Genomic DNA, 20,987 nt, shown 5'->3' with positions numbered 1-20,987 from the left:
CCATATATACATATACACATATTTCATAAGCACACACACATAATCTTAGCACAACCAAACTTGTCTAATCTCCAGATATTATGGCCCCTTCCTACTTCCTACCTATGACTCTTGCATGACTTCTACCAGTAATGGGCAACATGTACAATTTCAAGTGACTCAGATGTGGTACCTGGCTACCCAATTTATCTTGGCAAAACCTTTTAATCAGTATCAGACAGCAACACAAGGGTACAAAGAAAACTCCCAGTGGCTCCTGGTATGCCGGCCTATACCATGGCTATTGCCCATTTCTGCTTGAAAGAAAGGGTACAGACAGGGCCGCCGCTCCCTATAAGCAGAGTACTTAGTCTGCATAGGGCACCAACTCCCAGGGGGGCACCATCCCAGCTGCTCCAAAAAAAAACATTTTTATATATTATAACATACCCCCCAACACTGTCCCCCCGGTTTTTATAGCGCATCCCGCTGTCCCGGATAGTTCAATCAATCTATGGGGGCTATTGGGGGCACTTACTATGGGGGCATTGTCTATGGGGGCAATTGGGGGCTCTGTGTATTTTATTTTTACTTCCGTAATATTTGGGGGAGGGGGCACAAAAGTAAATTTCTGCTTAGGGCACCCATTTGGCCAGCAACGGCCCTGGGTACAGATATAGAGGGAAGAATAGATGATTGCTTGTAAAATGGAAATAATTGAAGAGAGGACAATAGGCTTGTGGTATAAGGTCTTCTTGTGTGCCTCTGGAATGCCTATCTGACACTGATTCTCTTCAGGGCACCCCATTCCAGTATATTATTCCTGGTGGGTCACCTAGCATTTGTGAGCTGTAACTGACCACTCATAGCACCCACAATCACTTGTTGCTCATCACTGATCTATATATCTGTATTATATAGCACTCCTGCGGTGGCAACCCCTATAGCAGTGCCCCTGGTCCCTGACCATTTATACCAGTGAGCCACATTTAAACAGGAAAAAATGTTGGAGAGCAACACAAGCATAAAAAAGGTTCCTTGGGGGGCCAGTAAGAGCTACAAATGGCTATTTGGTAGCCCCGATGTGGACTGGCACCTACCTTGAGGTCACGGAGAGCAATATAAGAGGGGTTGGAGCGCAATATGTTGCTCAGGAGCCACTGGTTGGGGAACACTGCCCTATAGTTATGCTCCTTCCTCTTATGATACCAGTGCTGAAGCCATCACTCTTCCCTTTATGCTTTGGGGTGTGGTATATTATAGTAAGGATGTAAACAGTTCTTTCAGTAAGAGCTTCTCACCACCCCTCCACCTTGCATTAACAAACAACTGACTTTAACACAAAGATTTTAGAAGTATCTGAGGCTTGAATTCAGAGATAGGCCTGTGCTGTGGGGAAGAGACCACATAGAGGATATTGATGTGAAAATGCATACATTCCTGTTCTCTTGCCAATATGCCCTTCCTAAAGCTCCACAGAGGGCAACAATGGGTCTGTTAATGAAGCTACAGGGTGTGCGCATAAAAGCAGATCCACTTTCCTCCACGTCTATAAAAAATAACTAAAGATAGGACCAAAACCTAATGACTGAAAGTGACAACGAGCAATTACAGTGTACAGGCTATTTTCTCTATTACAACCTTTTAACCTGCTTATTATGTTTTCTTCGACACAGGTAAGAACAATATAGAAGCTACTGTTTCTAAGTATTACTTAAATGCATGACTTATTCTTACAAGACACTAGAGGAAGAAGACTGCAATTCATCAGCAGATAATCTATCACTTATAGCCATAGGACTACAAAATCATAATTTGCTAAACTTCCCACCTCAAATGCAACAGAATCATTCTGATTAACCTGTGCATTGACCCAGCCTTATTAGGTGCAAAGGAACAGATAATTAGAAACTTGTGTAGAGAAAGGTATCCTTCCTAAGCTATAGTCTCAAATGTAAAATAAACAATAAAAACATAATGTAATCAGACCTTATCAGTGCATGCAACACTATGCAAAGATTATTGTGAAACCTCAGTTACTCACCAACAGCAGTGTAACCCCCACAGCAAGTATGGTGTCCACACAGATGTTCATGAAGTCCATAATCCGATATCAGGATACATGTAAAAAATGAAAGGCAAAGTTAGAATTTCTTCAATGTAAATGAATACGTTTCAGGAAAGAGAAGTAAAATGGATGGATTTTCCACGTACTATTGCCAAGATTCACAGACTTATTTCACAATCAAATCTGTGCTAATAGTAAACGTGACACTGCATATGCTGACTAGAGATATCTTTTTTTTTTTTTTTTTGCTGTCCTTGTATCCTGTGGTTTATTAGGCAATATAGCACACGATCTTCTGTAAAAAAAGAGAAGTAACTAAGGGGAATAGGTTAAAATAAAATAACATATATTGAACAGGGAGCCAATTGACAATGATGAGTGTTGGTGAATTTTAAACCTGTGACAGAAATATTATTTCTAAAAAGTGACATGAAAAAGTTATATCACTTAGCACTCCAAGCAATTCCTGCTGGACATGCCTACTCTACACTGGGTTATTCTCCTTCATTTGAATGGAAAATAGGTGCAGGGGGGCAAAGGGTATAACTGTGTGGTTGGGAACAGTATCTGGGCTTGGCAAGGGTGTAACGGGGTTGTGGTAACTAGCTTCTCAGATTTCAGTCCAATAATGTGATTGCACCAGGGCACAAAATCAACAAAGGGGCCCATGGGCACATAAAATGTCTTTATAATTAGAAGGCTAAGAAAACTGCAATAACTTGGACATGGGTAAATAGAGGGCATTGGATGAAGAATCTGAGGGTATTATGAGATGTGGAAATAAGTGGCAACCAGTGGCATAACTATTGTGGACCCAGTGATATTAGTGGCATTGTGGAAAAAATCTGCCTCTTCATAAAAATATTGTTGGCGGGGCTGTTGCAAATTTTTACTCAGGGCTCACATGACCCTAGTTATGACACTGCACCAAAAGCTGAGAAAAAGCAAATAAAACCACTTTACCAGAATGTACATTAATATACAAAATGCAACCTTATATGTAACAGAATAAAATGCATAATGAATGTTTGCAAAAAAGCAGTTGGAGTACAAGGAGGGTAAAACCTAACATCTGTTTGCATGTACAGATCTTAGCACATTCTGTTAAATAAAAGCAGACATTGAAATCTGAACTGATGCTGGCATCCTTTTGCAAGGCTGACAAGGCAATCTGTTTTACTGGGACTTCACTCCTTTCCATTCCAAACTGCAGCTTCTACAAATCAAAGCCTACACATACCAATAAAAAAATACACGTTTTTAACATTTTCACATCCCAAGAAAAAACAATGACTTTGTCCTGGTCACTAGCTCAAAAACCACCCTCATTAAACTCCATAAATTCAAGCTGATGTTTGGCATAAATAAAAGAGAATGACAAACAGGTCCAAGATATGTGTACTCTGGAGAAAGCTTCATTTAGAAATTGGCATCTTTGACATCCTTCCACAACTGTTTTTGTAAATGAGACTATCTTGCAGATCAGGCTATGCTACACAGAAATCATTTTGCACTCAAATCGACAGCATTCCCAACCCCAGATAACAGTCTGCTTTAAGAACAGGAAACAAAATGTTAATGGGGTTAAAAACAACCCCTGGTAATAATATCCATAATTACGAGAGCCATTTATGGTCATTTGTGCCAGTGCTTTGGTTCTGCTGACATAGGTTTAACTTTGCCCTATGATCTTCTATTAGTCATCAATACTCAAAAAGCAACAGCTCAACAATGTCTCCTGCTCAGCACAGGCTGTCATATCTGTGATTAGAGTGCTAGTTAATCTTTGCTAGAAGCTCTATCCACCCGTCCCTAATTCCAGCAAGGTCTACTCTAGTGCCAGGTGATGTGACCTCAGAATGCGGCAACATAGTTCATATACATACACTCTGCTGTGCAGGATTGTGTGGATGATAAAGAAATATACTGGGTGCATGGACAGATGGAACCTAGGGGGGTTGTTCTGTGGTGCTGACTATTAGCATACTGAAAATCATCTGGTTATAACCATAATTTATTTGCTATGTGTGTGAAACAGCTTACACTGGGTTACTATTTGCTCAAACTAGAGATCAGAGCCACCCACGTGAATTGCACTGGGGATTTAAATGTACAAGAGAGACTATATACTACAACATTTGCTTGTCTGGTTACACTGCCAAAAAAGTGTATTTTTGCACAATTTTTATTTGTCCCCCAGCAGAATGGTTCTCTAAAGGTAAGCCTGCAAGCCACATGCACAACTTGATTCATGGCCAACATGACTTTCCAGCGTTTCCTAACCTGGCACATTTATTCTCTTCATGCTCATCTCACAATATTTTCATAAATAAAAGGGTGCAGCTCACCCCTTATTTTAAAATCTGTTCTGCTTCGAACTGTGGTGAACCCAACTGAAACAGCAGTGAGCAGTGAGAACAATGTTAATCCGGTAGCTGTATCTACTGCCTGCCGTCACACTAAAAAGCAGCACGCTACAATTTGGAGTGGAGCACCCACTGAGAGTACCATTGTGTTACAGATGTTTAGTGAAAAATCTGCTGATGTATGTGACAAGAAAACTGAGGGCCCCTGTGGGGTTACAGTTTTTGTTGCCCTACTGTGATCCACCCCTCACTACAGCCCCCTTACCCCATATTTACAAAGCTATTTCAGCACAGTGATCCTAAACAGATGGAGACAGAGTGAGCTCCCAATCATTAAATAAAATAAAAACTATTTCTAGTTGAAGAATCAACCAAGTTGTCTTGCCTGCTACTTGCAAATAGTCACAGGTAGTCTAAGTGATCCTTGACTATGGCATTAGACGAGAAGGAGCTGCTTGTTGGCCACTGGAAAAGATGCCAATGCAGTGACTTCTACCCCACAATTCTGCATCGAAATCTACCCACAAGTACATAATAAATATGGGGTTGGAGGCAGCAAATCAGCAGTTTCTCTGGTGGCAACTTAAAATCTGAAAAGGCAGAGCAATTGATAACCCTCACCCCACCTACTTACTCTGATGTTATCCATCAGAGTTTGAAAAAGCCTTTTAAATGCTGAGGGAATTTGTGATCCTTCTACTTGGGTATTCCAGAATAAAAGATATCAGATAAAAGTCAAATGAAACAGGAAGAAGAAATGTTATTGTGAAACAAAATAATATGGAATCAATCTCAATACACACAAAACTGTTTGAATCTTTTATCAGTCAGATATTGTATGTTTCCAACTCTGCTTTCTACTGACTTCTAAACGTTATATAATGCAACAGCACTTCATTGAGTCCCAACTGATGCTGTGGGTCACGGATACAGATCTGTGCTCTAGCTGTGACATAGCTGCAATGAATGACTTTCTAAGGCACAGAACTGCCATCAGTGCAACAAGTGTAGTCCCTCAGGGTCAGGCACATTTATCAGGCCATATTTGTTCTGCAAACAGAAATAGCATGTCCGCCATGCTTATACATACCCAAAACTATAAGCACACCTGCACATTCATTATTTCTTTTTACTTCTTTTGTGCAAATTTTAAATTCATCTGATATTGCAACTAGCAGAAAGCAAATTTTCAAATTGGTGCTATATGGCCCTTAAAGGCATAGTAACACCAAAAAAATTTAAAGTATTTTCAAGTACTTAAAATAAAATGTACTGTCACCATGCACTTGTAAATCTTTGTGTTTTTAAATATACCATAGGCAACTAGAATTTATATAAGTACACTGCTATGTAGCCACCGCAGCAGCCATTCTAGTTGAAATAGGGCTATATGGCACAGGTTACATAGCAGATCTCTGTAGAATGCCATTGTATTCCACAGAGTTTATCTGTTATCTGCTGCATAAGCTGAGCCTTTTCTCCTTTTTCCAGCATGGTTGCCCCTATGGCTAAACAGCAGCACATTTATATAAGCTATAGTAGTATTTCTAAAGCAAACACAGCCCAGTCCAGGGCAACAGTACATTATAATTTAGTTACTTTAACACACTTTTATTTTTGGGCTTTCTGTTACTTTAAATGTAACACTTGCATGGATCTCCAATAGAAAATGATTTCGGATGGCAGCCTTGGCCCTGTCCCTTTTAGAGGAAACAGGAGTCAATACAAACTTCTTGCCAATAATGCCCTGGCTGGGACTGAACACAGGGCCCCAGCTCTGCAAAGCAGCAATATTACCATTGTGCCACCAGGCTGCCTTCCTAATACCACTCCAGTATTCTAATCCCAACATCCCATAAAAAATGCACATTCATTCCTTTAAGGATGCCCTCTGCTATGTCTAGAGGAAAATGTAATCTCCTGCTTTTTCTACGAAGGGACCACCTTAACAGGCATGAAAATGAGAATGTTAGCAGTAAGAGAGTGATACACTGCTAATGTGAATTAATTAACAAATATGATGCAAGACTGACAGAATCTCTCTGTAAAATGGCATAAATATACACTGCAACAAAGTAATGATGAAGATGAATTAAGAAAAAGAAAATACTGTAATGTGTTTATAAAAAGCCAAGGTGAGTCACAATTCACAAACATCACAAGTCCTATCTTTTTTCACAACAAACCTTTACATTACATCAGATGTTAATTTTATGCAAAGGTAATTGTAGGTGGGCGCGCTCGGCTGCATTTCCACACTCAGCTTGCAAATGCTGGGACGCAGGTAGGCAAATGACAGCTGGGGCAGACAGGCTTTAATCTCAACACTGCACTTGCCTGGCCGAGACTGCAGGGACAAACCCCAGCCCTATAGGGAATACTCAATGCACTTCTATTCGCCAATACAATGCAATCTCCCTATCATCTATACTTGTGTTCCCTCTCTTTATCTGAATCTGTCACTATCTGCATGTAATCTGCAACATGTGCAGTGCTGTTCAGTAGATGGATGTATACATCAAACATACAAATAGTGTTAGAAATAATAAGTATGAAGCTTTTGCCTGCTATTTTGTGCTGAAAGTTGCACTTTGGGTGATAGGTTAGACCAATACATGTACAAGTTTTCCATACACATTTGATGAGCACATGTATGCACATATCCTATAAGATACATGTTCCACATAAGTTGTCTGTCACCATAGCCCCCCCCCCCCCCCAACCCTTGAGCTTTGTTGTGTTACAATGTCCAGCTTTAGCTGTAAGGTGCTGAGAACTGTTCTTTAACAAAGTGCTCTAGAAACCCCCCTGTTCTGTACAGAGCTATAGTGTTACCAGTTGCCCTGTAACAGCCTTCAGAGAACTGGCCTATTGAATGTAGCCAATGAAACAGATCACCAGCACCACCCCTCGGCTTCAGACGACATAACAGGCTGTGTGCTAATGGGTTATTTTAGTTGTTTCTGGATTGGGAAGGATTTCAGGACCTACAATAACCCCAAACTCGACACTGACAAGGGAGACGGGTTCCATGGGAACTTGCCATGCACCCGCTGGCATCTCAGGGCAGCACAGAGTTGCCCAACGCACAGATTACGGGGCACGACATGGAAGGGGTTCCACGAAGAAAGGCTGCTGTTGGCTCTCACATACGGACAACCTGCAAGTAGCTCTATGCTCTCCATTCGCAGTGGCCATCCCAAGTGCATGTAATGTACATGCTCCCGGTCCCTGCCGGCTGGAGCTGCTGCACTGCAGCGCAATATCCCTCGTTCTATGGAAGAGTAAAGAACACACTGACCTGAGCTGCACGGCGAGCCCACACAGTCACCCCGAAAACAACACGCCCCAACAGGCACCGTCCACCCCAAATCTGAGCAAGTGACAGAGGGGAGATCACCCACAGGTCCGTTCTTCTTTGGCTCACACCTGCAAAGCTGCGCAACCTACTGTGGTGCTGTTCCCCCTCCCGGGCTCCTCGACATGGCCCCTCCCAGCTCAGCTGTTGATTGGTTGGCTTCGGGTTTAGCGAGAAGATTGGCATTAACTAGTTGCCAGAAAGGCACAAGTGGCTGTGCGTTTGTGTAGGGTTGGTATTAGTTGCCCACCGCCCCCCATCCAACAGGTACCTTGTGTGGGGCACCCACAACAATCTTCCTACACTAGCTAAACACCCCTTTACTCACTAAACCCACGACCAGTGGATGTATATTGGCGCAAATACTTCATTCATTCAATTATTTAAATGGTTTTGTAGTTCTTGTAAAAGTAATTGCGACTAAAATCAGCGTTTGTTCGATTTCAGTTTTCTGCTTACTTTTACTTCATTGTCTCTAGAGGAGCTGGGAATATAAACAGATATATACTGATTTGAATAGCAATTACAGTTGCAAATAACCAAAATCACTGAAAATGTGAATACTGGAAAGTTGCTTAGGATTACATTTGCTTCCATTTTATTTCAAGGAGGGCTACATGGGCACAGAGATCTGGGAGGCAAGAAGTAAACAAAACTGACAGCAGCCAATAACTAAGGGTGAAAGCTTGGGTGATATTGGATAAAGATAGTGCCAAATGGATAGGCTTATATACAGTGCCATGGTGCATATATGGATGGGCTGATGGGAAATCTCTTAGGCCTGGGCAACTAGGGCCTAAGCCCACAGGCGGAGGGTGAATTAATTTTGTTAGGGGAGGCTAAAGATGGGCCATACATAGACTCCTGGCATAAAAAATGAACCTCCCAACTACCTCTTGCGGTTCCCACTGACTTCCAGGGATACCGGGCAAAAGTGCAGGTGGGAGTGCTTTTTTCACCCTACAATACTTGGGATGGAAAAGTATTCATACATGAACTTCTGTGAGGGGTTCTCCATCCTCATTTGTGTTTGTGATCAGTTAGCTTAAATGTGTTTATAGCGAGAAAGGCAGTGGATACTGACATCCCAGGCACATTATATACAGTGAAATGCAGTCTATATTAATAAAACCTGCACATTATTTGCAGTGAGATGCTGGGTGTACAGATGGCAGATATTCAGGCCCTAGCACTATAACACTGGCACTGATACACAACATTGGTTTGTTTCCCAGCTATGTAGTCTCATGAGGGCTCCACTGTAACTAACTGGAAATGAACAAAACAATGTATGTATGTGTTTATCTTTATTTATAAAGTGCTACTTATATAGAAACAATGACAAAAGTAAGGAAAAAATATGCAAAAAAATAACAAAAATATAGATAAAAGCACAATAGATAAAATCTGCAGCAAAAGTTCAGAGTTTGTGAGGATCTTCAATAAAGCTTACAGCCTTTTTTTACAGCATTTTTAGCTCTGCAATTGCATATACACTGCTCTACCATGTTAAAGAAGCTCCTTTCCACTATGCTACAACATCAGACAAAAAGGCTCCCATGTTGCCAATTTGTTTCAAATATGGCACCAGAACAGCTCTTCAGACAAACAGGGGAGTGCTGTGGAGAGCTCCCGTCCCACTGGTTAATGTGGAAGGCAAGACACACAAAATAATGACTCAAAAGACACTTTTTTCCCCCCAGTATGCGTGGTGAAATGCTGGCATGGATTTGCAAAAAGTTTTGCTGCTGACAGAACAGCTAATAAAAACACGAAACTGTACTGGGCAATGAAGTTTGCTCATCCCTAACATCGTCTATGCAGAAATAGGGTAAGGGCCTCCCACACTGAAACACAAATGTTGCAGACCTAAAATACATATATATAATGTAGATAAGAAACAAAATTTTTTTATTTCAGCTGCTAAGGGCCATCTTGGAAGGGTGCAATATATCATGTCTTTATGTCTGCCCCATAAAGGGGGATACTGATAGAGTATAGTTGTAAACATGACGTTCAAACTTAGGCAGATTTTAAGGTGGGTTATACACTATAAGATCTGTTCATTTGGCAAGGTCACTAAATAAGCGGATCTTTCCCCTGATATGCCCATCTAAGGTGGACAATATTGGAGTAATCCCATTGTCTGGCCCAAAGGCCAAACAATTAAAATACAATGATGGGACTAGGAGCCATTCCAGTCATATCCAACAGGAAAATCAAACCTGTCTGATCGACTTCTGCCTGATTTTAAGCCAGATATTGGTGGAGTAGGGGGTCCCCATTCACTGGTAGATAAGCTGCCGAATCAGCCTGTGTATGGCCACCTTTATACGTGGCATTCTCTCTGAGAAAATTCCAATCCACTGCCATCAGCCAAAAAAATGCACACGTGTGCATTCTGTCCAATGGGGCAAAATAGGCTATATATCACTTAGAGTGCTTTCCTGATAATGATTTACAAAAAAAAAACAACTTCCGTCTGACTTCCAAGTATGCCATTCAGTATAGAGTCAGCTTTCTTGACTGCCATGGATTTAAAGATAATAGAAAGAGACATGAACAAGTGCACTTTGCACCCCTCTCCTTAGGAATAGATCTCTTAAACTAGGTCTAGGCAAGTTACATTCCTGTGTCACTGTAAGAGGTGGTTAACCTTTAAATTAACCTTTAGTATGATGCAGACAGTTATATTCTGAGATCTTTTTGTCCAGCATATCTCAAGTTTGGAATTTCAGCAGCTTGTTTCTAGGATCCAATTTACTCTAGCAATCAGGAAGTGACTTAAATTTGAATTACTCTTTGTTTCTAGCATAAATATCCCTAGCAACCAGACAGATATTATGTTTCAAATCTGATAACTGCACAAAAAAAATGTAAGGCTGCCATATTCCCCCAACTGGCTCCTCCCCCCCCTAGGATCCTTTTTGCTTACATGCTGGTCAGCCACTCCTAAATTTTGCAGTGTGAACCAGGCATGTGTATATAAATAGTGATGGTCAGAGGAGGAAGATTGGCATAATAATTTTGTGCCTATAAGATGGGTGACTGAGGGCAGAGTTTGGCTTGCACGTATATGCATTTGCCAGCCTAAGCACATCCAACATGGTATTCACCTTTTTCTCCTTGAGACACAGTAATATTTTGTCATGAGTTTGGGATCATTGTCCTGCTGCAAAATTAGGGCAAACACAAGGGTTGTCTGTAGCCACTCTTCTTCTATCCAAGAACTTCCCCTAGAGTAACACTAAGAACAGTGTTGCTGTATGCTGTCCGTCCTTCCCCTTCCTCCAGTTACTGATACACTGAATACAGCCAGAATTGTGTTCGCCTAATAATTTGCTATCTTCTCTCTTGTTGTACATATATACTGTTCTGTCTCTGAGATGCATGGTTCACCTGAGGTAACCAATCCCTGGCTGGCTGTGTCATCCTGTACAATACAGCAGCCTGCTCTTCATGTCTAGTAAGACATATCCTCTTACTTTAAAAATGGCCCTTTATTTGAGCTTCTAATAGATTGACTATATTCATCTGTTAAATGAGAAGTGGGCATTTCCTACCAATCCATGGCAGGATTATAATATATTACTATAACAGGGCTATTTAGAAGTAGAATCTTGTGGCCAATTAACTAGTTCAAGTAGGTTCTTAGGAAAGGCTAAAACTACAGTCTGAGCCACTATAGAAGCTTGGGGAAATAATTACATGTTCCCATTTCCATTAGGCAGTGCAAATAAAAAAATGAAGGTACAGAGAAGGCAAACAGAGAACACCTATGATGAGGTCATTGTGACAATACATTAAATAGATTAGCGTACTGAAAGATAGTTTTTTTGGTTTCTAATAAGCACAGACACTTATTCAATACACATGCCTACTTGTTCTTTTTAGATTACGATCTATGCTAGACAGCATATTATCCTTTGCCACCCAACTGTTTATAGATTAATTAAATGTACTCTATTTCAGTGCAGGGAAAATTCCCATAAAAGTGTGCTTATGCCTGCCATGAAGAGAGCTTTTATTCTCATGCTCATATCTAGATTATACTGATGTCTGCAGGGGTAGAAATGTCTGCATTACACAATGGGTCTTGGTGTAAGCGAACTGGAAGATTCATCAGGAGAAACATTATTATTGCCTCTTGCTTTGTGCTGCAGTGTTTTCCATATTTAGTGTATACTATACTATACACATGAGAAATTACAGTATTTACTGAAACATCTTTAGATAAAATAGTCAGATCTCTGTGTATTTTTTACCTGACACAAACATACTATAATGGCATAGTGGTATTACTGCAACAGCTATAGGAACGAGCCAGGGCTGGACTGAGGGGTAACCAGCAGAGGCATGTGCTGTCCCACTTTCCTCCCAACTGTTCTACATTTTCCTGGATAGGCCAGATTTTCAGCCCCAATCCCACTGTCCCAGTTGCTTGCAAGCCCCCTCCAAGAGTTACATCAAATGAGACTGTGACATCGCTACCAATGAGAACCTACCACTGCTTGGAGATGACAATTTGGGCAATCGTCCAATGCCCATTATAAAGCTGCATAATAGATTGAGGGGAGAGTAGCAAAGTGATTTAAATTTCTGGCACAATCCCTGTGTGACTCTCACCCTTCTTCCATTTACTTGGTGGTAGTACTTAGCCTGCAGGGACCACAAGGAGAAGGAGAGAGCTTAAGAAAAAAGGTAACCAGATAAGTGAAAAAAAAAATAAAGATGGTGTTATCCCTAATTGGGAGGATGCCCTAAATTGTACACCATACAGGCGGAGAACAGAAAAAACATATAAAAGCTGCAGGATACATAATACCTCACAACTACCTGAAATGCATGGAAGCTACAACTGTGCATATCATGAAATGCATGAGGGTCACCACTTTGTTTGTTATGATATGCTTGGGTGGCACAATGAAATGCTGTGGGCCACAATGTGACATGAAATGCTTAGTGGGATGGCAGTTAGGCAGGCACTGGGTCATTTTGCCTTGGGTATCAATTCTATATGGCCATGCCTAGGGAAACATATTTGCAGTTTAAAAATTTAAGCAAAAATTTGATTGCCTCCCTTGCTTACCTCTTCTGCTGTAGGACCAGACAAAGTGGGAGGGACAGTTGTGCTCTTTACTTGAAAAGAGATGATTTGTTCTGGTAAATGAAACCCACATATTCAGGGTTCACTGTTTTCCCCAAGTAATGTGCAGATATGCATCCAGGAGTGTATTGCTAAGCCTGTAAAAGGTGAGTGGCAATCGCTAGGGGCACCTTTATATTTTTTTCTATCTATTCAGTCTCAAAACTAAGAGGTGCTGCACTGAGCACAAAACATTAAGGAAACAAGTTATATTTTGTATGGCAATGTAACTAGCAGAGTCTATGGATTTAACTTGTTGCTCAGACAAGATAAATAGAATAACCTACACAGATATAGTTTATTGAAAATTGAATGGCAAAATAAAATAAATGCACCCCTTCTTATATTATAATATATTTTAGCTTCTATTTCTGATTATGTAGTGAGTAGACAGGAACTGATATCTGCTTATTTAGGGAAAGCTTAGGAAAAGAAAGCAAGAGTTCATGCTGCCAGGGACTAAGCTGCACTGCACCCTGTTAATCATTATTAGAATTGACTTGTTGCATAAGTATTGTGAATAAAGTCTACAGGTTCTGGCCAGAGATGATAAGGGTCATTTATAAAAAGTTCAGAGAAGTGCATATACAGTATATTGTATTGTGAATGTGTATCATATGCATATACAGGTTTATTTAGTATGTACATAATTTTATCACCCACCCAGTTCAGAATAACTGCATCTCGGTTATAAAGATTGCACTGTGTGTAATGTGCATAAGGAGGAACGAATCGCATTACCTGAAGTTTTTCTTATCCTGTTCAGCTAAAAGATATGACTATTGGTGTGTGGCTAACTTAGCTGGAAGGCAGCTAAACAAGTTGAATAGTTAAAATAATTACTCTCAGTGCTTGAATTGGAGCAAAAAAGTGGAGGGATGCTATGTGCGCTGCGTGTAGAGAGGTGTGCCAAACAAGCCCCTCCCACAATCACAAGCCACACCCACTGATATAAATACACCGTGCCCACCAACACCCCCTGGTTTCACCCACTTTCACCTACTTCTCTCCCAGCAATAGTTATGGTATTACAAAAAAAAGTTCCGTGATTCAAAAAAAAGTGAGGTTGTCTTTTATCTAAGAGTTGAGTAAGACTCTTTCTTTTATTCTTATAGTCTTCTAAAGCAACCCTTTCGCTTAACTGCCTTGCTAAATCTTTTTCTCTCAGGAAAAATCAGAAAACTATACACTCAGTCAAGGTTAAAAATGTAATATTATGTCATTGGGACTACATTAGGAGGCTTTTATTATTATATCTTCTCAAAAAGCTGCTTCAGCACAGCTAAATTAATCTGAATAATGGCAGTACAGGTGTGAAGTCTGTTATCCGGAATGCTAAAGCATCCTGATTATACGTCTCACTGATAAACGCAAGAGCAAAGTGAATATTCATGTGGTGCTTTGTGAGGACTTAAATACCATTCATGAAGGTACTCACAGTATGCCTATTCATGCTCATGTGTTATTTATAAAAAAAAAAAGACATTTATTTGTGCATACTTTGGTAGACTGTGGCAAAATATTTGGTAGGTGCAGATATTCTGGGAAAATAAGATTAATTGTGGGTAAAACACAATTTGCACCAGTATTTAGATCTTTGCGTTTAGTCATCGAACCCTAAGAGAAATGTCTTTATTTTAGAGCACCATGCAGTACACCTACTAAAAAATATTTAAACTTTAATAGGTTTGTTTTTTTCCGTCAAGATGGATTTAGGCAGGCTTAGACGGCATAATGTAAAAGGTAGTGTTTTATTATTAATGAAAGAGCAAATCAATCAAATATGTAGTATTATTACGTTAACAGGATGCTATTGAAATGAATATCTGAGCTTTCTGGAAGTTGGTTTTCACTTAATAGATCACAAGCCACCACTTGGTGGTGCAGAGCTGAAACAGGTAAAGGCACCTTCCTAGGGTACAACTACTTGGAGGGGACCAAAAATCAAGAAAACATGGTGTGGTGGGTCCATGGAGGGGTACAGCTAAACACTTTTCAAGGCAGCTCAGTTTACATTAAAAGCATTCTTAGTTTATTGAATCCATACACAATATGCATAGAGCCTTACATGTTTTGTGCCACAGGGGGCACTTAATCATAGGCACTAAACGTGTAAGGCTTTGTGCATATTGTGTATGGATTCAATAAACTAAAAATGCTTTTAATGTAAACTGAGCTGCCTTGAGATGTTTATATTTTGGAGATCCGGAGTGCCAGCCTGCTGTTTCAGTATGTATTCCGGTTGGCTCCCTAAGGTCTGTTGCTTGAGCACCCGGACCCACAGATAGCCACCCTTGGTTTAAAAGCCAAAGCTCCTCTGGACTTTTAGACTGGCCAGTTTGACAAGTGGCATTAGTGTATTTTATTTTAAAACATAATTGTGATTATTGCAATTACTGCACAACTGACACCTGCATCAGTTGAAATATTGCAGCATACAACATTTTGCAAAATTGAAGTAGGTACGCTTTGTGAAATGGAGCTTAAAAAAAACATCCTACATAGATAAACAGATTTTATACTGCTGAACATTATCCATAAAAAAACATTTCTGCTCCATAAGCCTTTTCTGTATCTGAATTAACTGTTGTATACCATGCAGTTCATTTAAATGAAATACTCACATTAAAATGCAACTCCAACAGATGCTAACTGCAAAGACCACCAAATGGCATGCATGCTATTCTGGGAAACACTCATTCTGGCCATGAATACAAACACAGCATTCACCTTACTGACTTGCATACAGTAGAAACAATTAAATATGCATGTCTTTTCATTTTGATATGTGGTAGGGTGCTAAGTGCATTCTCTTATTTGAAGAATATACATTTTTATCATATGTTTTCTTATTCTATGATTAATGTTTGATTTTTGTTAGATTCAGTATAAGCCCTATTTTATTTAGCCCTCTAAGCATTCTTCCCATCTCTCCTTTAGATAAAAAAAAACAAAATATTGTAGCACAATAAAGCCAAAATCATTTATTAAATAGTCCACCACTCAGTGACTCCTTGCTCTGGTGCAGTTCCTAAATAGGACAGTGGGGCACCATGTAGCCCAAATAATGTGCATGCTCATTCCTGGATGCAGTACATGTCTAGTATGCTGCTTTGGGTTGCATGGTACTTGTGGTACTGTGAATCTGAACTGTCACTACACACTCTGGGGCAGTGCTAGGCACTTGACCTAGCAGATATTAAGTTTGGGGAACATTAGCATCTCTAACTCTACCTCATAGATATGTTGAACCAGAACGTTATCGGCTGATTAACTGGTAATGTTATTTATAACATCTTATTGTTGTTGTTGTTGTGTAGGCTTTCATCTAAATTCAAAATGCACAGTGTTAAATATGTTCTATCCTCATGACATCTTGGAGCAATGAAAAGGTTAAATATGATCTGCAGGTATGATTAGTCTTTGCTATTCCTCTCTTAAATCAGAGAAAGAATACTTCTACAAAGAAATAGCCTGATTGATTTCCTTTCACCACTCATAGTGACTTATTTTAATCTAAAACCCTAGAGTTTTCAAGATAGCGGTAAAACAGAAAAAGAGTGACTTTTTGTTCAAAGTGTGTTCATTACAAATACCTTCAGAACATTCAGAAAAACTTACAGTTCTTTTATGAAGGCAATGCACAGGCACAGAATATTATTTTTTAATCGGTTTCTAAAATGCCTCTGGAAACCAATTTTTATTTGCAGTAAAGACAACCTACACTGAAAAGTACCTTGCAGCATTTGCTATTATGCTGACATTCAAAAATTTTAATTCTTCTGTACAAGGCAGCTGATATTACTCTTCAAAGACTATAAGACTTGGAGTGATAATGGGGCAACAGAGAAAGCTTTCAGTTTTACAGAACAGGCAGAGATCTAGGAAGCAACAAAGCAGTCATATGTCAGCTCTGAAGTCTGAAGCCTGGGTGCACATTAAGTGACAGGGAATAGGTAAGGTTATGCTGTCTCCCTAGACTAGTTATAGACCCAGTTACATCTTCTTGAGACAAACAGTGCAGAAGAGGTGGGCTTTTTGCCCTTGTGCTGGTGCCACTTTTAATAATGTTCAATAAAATACTCCAAAGTGCCCTCTTCTGCTTTAGACTTAGCGATGAGGAAAAGAAAAGAAAAAAGAGAAAAAAAGAGAATATATATATATATTGGTAGTTCTTAGCATTCTTAGCAATGTTGTTTTAAAGATATCCTTTGATATCCATTGAAAACCCTGATGGGCAAAGGGTTAATCTAGCTTGTAAATTTGATTTTACTTTGTGGGCAAAAATACTTCTCTACAAAGTTATTGCCCCCAGTATAAGATATGCCTTAGTACAGTGATCCCAAACCAGTGGCAAGATGTTGCTCACCAACCCCTTGGATGTTCACGCCCGGATTTGTGGCAAGACCACAAAGGCCCGGGCCTAGGGTGGCACAAAATTAGGGGCGGCATTCTGCCGCAACAAAATTTTGACATTTTACGCCCATACGGAGCAATGGGGACTTCTCCCCACTGCTCCGCATGGGAGTTTAAATGGCCTTGCTAAATGGCCCGCTTACGTCGGCGGGGGGGGGGGGGGGGTGGTCGCAAATGGGGGACGGCCTTCGGGGCGCCTGGATTTGAAATCCGGCACTGTGGATGTTGCTCTCAGTGCCCCCAAACCAGATAGTTATTTTTGAATTCCTTACTTGGTGGCAACTTTTGGTTGAATATAAGCAAGATTTACTACCAAATAAAGCCTCCTGTAAGCTGATGCATAGAGGCTACCGAATAGCCAATCTTAGCCCTTATTTGGCTCATCCATGAACTTTTATGGTGCTTGTGTTGCTCTCCAAGTATTTTTACATTTGACTATGGCTCACAAGTAAGAAATGTTGGGGATCCCTGCCTTAGTAAATAGAGAGTCTATGAGCATAACTGTGTCAGCTCTGTTCTTGCTAGAAGTTTCTAGGGAGGGACCCACAAAGTTCAAGCCTTCATGTGGATTCCAGACACAGGCAGGATAAGAGGAACCACTGGAAGTATAAAATTACTTAAATACAACACAGTAAGGAGAGTTGAGGCCCTAGAAGAGACCTAGGGGTATGAAACCCCATGTGTTAAGATAATAAGCAATGTAAAGCCTTAGGTCCTGAGAAAATGTGTTACAATGGCTTAAATTTCTGAGGATTAGCAAAATGCAGCTCAAAGCTCCATTGAGGAGGGATTGGGGTTATTAAAGTAGAAACACTAACACAATATTTGTCACTTTAGTTGGAACCAAGTCTTAAATTGTTTATTTCTTTAATTTAATTATATCAATGCCTTGAGGCATTTCCTAACAGCTAAGAACACTAAGAAATCCAAGTCCAGCTTGGGACTCCTCCAGTTACATGGGAGTAGGAGAAACAATAGGTTACCTGAAAGCAGTTCTAATGTGTAGTGCTGGCTCCTTCTGAAAGCTCAGACTCAGGCACAATGCACTGAGATTGCTGCCTACACATCAATATTACAACTAGAAAAAAACACATTTGTTGGTTTAAGAATAACATTTTAAATGGTAAAGTGAATTATTTGCAATGTAAACAGTGTAATTTAGAAATAAAAACTACATAATAAAAATAATGACAGAATCCTTTTAAGCACAGCTCCTAGCTGGCCATAGCCAGGGGATTTCTAACTAGTAGGGGATTTCCAAGCCATGTGGGAAGATAAGAACCACATTGACTCCTACAGTTATATCAGTTTTCAGTCACTCACAAAGAGGACCTTTGTTAATTTTGCAATTATTCATAGTAACTTAGTTAAGTTGGACTGAAAAAAGGACCAAGTCCATAAAGTTCAACTACATCAAACGGACCCCAGTACACATATATACACATACTTATACTGACATATCTATACACTCACAAATATTAATACATACATAAATATAGATTTTAGTATCACAGTAACCTTTGATATTATGCTTGTTCAACAAATCATCCAACAACTCTTAAAGTGATACTGACACGAAAAAAACTACTTTTTAAATTATGAAAAAAGTTACCTACATGTCGTGTTGATCATTTTTTGCATATAGGGCTGCTTTTGCAAGTAATTATTACTTGAAGTCCCTAAACCTGACTGTTTTGCCAACCTGTCAGTTACAGCTTCTAATGCTAACAGCCTACTACTGCACAAATATGGCCGCCCTCTCATAGAGGAACATGGGGGATCAAATAGGTAATGTAAAAGCATCAGGAAATAGTTTAATGGAAACATTCTAAAAATCATGCAAAGACAATGTTAAGATGTAAAAAGGGTTTCATTTCTGGTGTCAGTATCTCTTTAAAGGAATTAAAAGAATCTGCCATCACAATATCACTTGGCGTTAAGCAGTGAATGAATGAAGAATGAAAGAACTATTAATGACAATGCACAGTATTTGCTAAAGGGTTTCCTTTTGCTAACACCTACTGTAGAGCTGCACAATATAACATGAATGACTGGGGTGGAGAGATGGGAGGCACCTGGGTTAGCATAAAAACTAATAGAGCATGGGCAGTAGGATATGGGTTATAGAGCAGCAATAACATTAAGGGGAATGCAGCCAAGATAAACAGCTAAACTACTGGCTTTGAGGTCAAATACAGAAGCAAGGTCAAAGCTAAGAATTTTGGCGAGATGTGGCAGAAATGCTGTGAGTCTTCTAACCCTGCAATAAATAGTATGTGAATACAGTACTCAGCAATTAATGACACGTGTATGCTATTTATAATAATGATTTTAGGCATGAATTTCATGTACAAAATACATGCCTTATGTATTTTGTACTTGAAATTCATGCCTAAAATCATGCCATTATTTTACAATAACGTGATGCCAATATTTGCACTGCATATCAAGCAATTTAAGTTTCCATATTTGGTGTACATCAAATTCAGTATTGCTTCGTTTTTATAAAAATAATATCCTTTCACTCTGTGGAACTCTGTGACTGAATGTATTAATAAATATTAATTAAAGCTCCACTGAACACAGCAGACATGATGCTGAATGAATGGAGGTTTAAGTAGCCAACAAAAAAAGATGCCCTCCGACATAAGGATAGAAAGCAAATACAATTCATTACTGCTACTGCTGAAAGAAAGGAAAGCCCTGAAGCTATAAACACAGGGGCTGCATGACAATGGTAAGCAATGAGTCAAGTAGAGGTAAAGCTAGACTGGGAGGTGGAGAAGGGTGGAGACGGATGTGATGTCACGAGAGAAGCAGTTCACTTCCTATCTTCTGAGCAGGTAGAAACATCCCACCCTCCCCACTTTTTTGCATATTTTGTGAAATGTTTCTCTTTATGCTCTCATACTATCTATTAATAACTGAATGTGGATGTTTTCCTGTATGCACTGTTATGTTGTGGTTTTGGTACTGCTATACAGTATAAATGTGAGAGCCTGCATGGTATAATTCATGTTAAATGAGTCAAATGCTTGATCTAGGAAATTGGGATCAAAAAGGTTTTTTTCCCTCTTGAGGCATAATTGGCACAGGCTTTAGGCTGTGTTTTTTGCCTTCCTCTGGATCAAAACAGTGGATATATGATAAAGTATTTTAAGTTGTATTTGTCACAGCAGCGGTAGGACCTTGCCACTGAACTTCTTTCATGGTGGGACATGCAGCTCCTACTGGTAGCAGAGTTTGCTCAAGACTTCATTGAGGAACAGCAGAGCATAGTAGCAATCTCTTATGGAATTCTGACTTTAAATATTGCCTTGAGGCTGGCAAGGTGCTATTTATTTGATAAAATGTGAATAAATGCTGAAGCCATCTTACCCCATTTCTGGCTCCTGGTGTTTCATTAAGGTATGTAACAATGGGGTTCTGTGGGATGACTAAAAGTGAAGGGTCAGTTGAGCAGTCTCCTTGTCAATGTGTACATGCATTGAAATAAATGATATCTGATTTGGTTTATTTATTTTCACTAGTACTTTAATGAAATGGAAATTTAGCTGTTGGTGTTCTAAGCAACTACACTGCTCAGTACATTCTTCTGATATTATTATGGTATTATGGTTTTCTTCTCTGCCAATGATTTTTTATAACAAAACA

The 20,987-nt window shown here is 39.7% G+C and overlaps 1 protein-coding gene across 2 annotated transcripts in view; it reads right to left on the bottom strand.

The window, feature by feature from the left end:
* epb41l3 (erythrocyte membrane protein band 4.1-like 3) overlaps nt 1-7,864 on the bottom strand; it is a 168,749-nt gene extending 160,885 nt beyond the window's left edge. The window contains exon 1 of one of the 2 annotated variants that reach the window (XM_031903973.1): nt 7,715-7,864. The gene's annotated coding sequence lies outside the window, so the exon portion shown is untranslated. Of the gene's footprint in view, nt 1-2,023; nt 2,152-7,714 lie in introns of those variants that run through there. The other variant, XM_031903967.1, reaches the window with a different exon arrangement.
* Between the last annotated feature and the right edge of the window lie 13,123 nt (nt 7,865-20,987).

Source organism: Xenopus tropicalis, chromosome 6, assembly GCF_000004195.4.
Source record: "Xenopus tropicalis strain Nigerian chromosome 6, UCB_Xtro_10.0, whole genome shotgun sequence".
Lineage (NCBI taxonomy): Eukaryota > Metazoa > Chordata > Amphibia > Anura > Pipidae > Xenopus > Xenopus tropicalis.
Note: the sequence above shows the minus strand (reverse complement) of the source record. Positions and strands in the feature narration are given on the sequence as shown.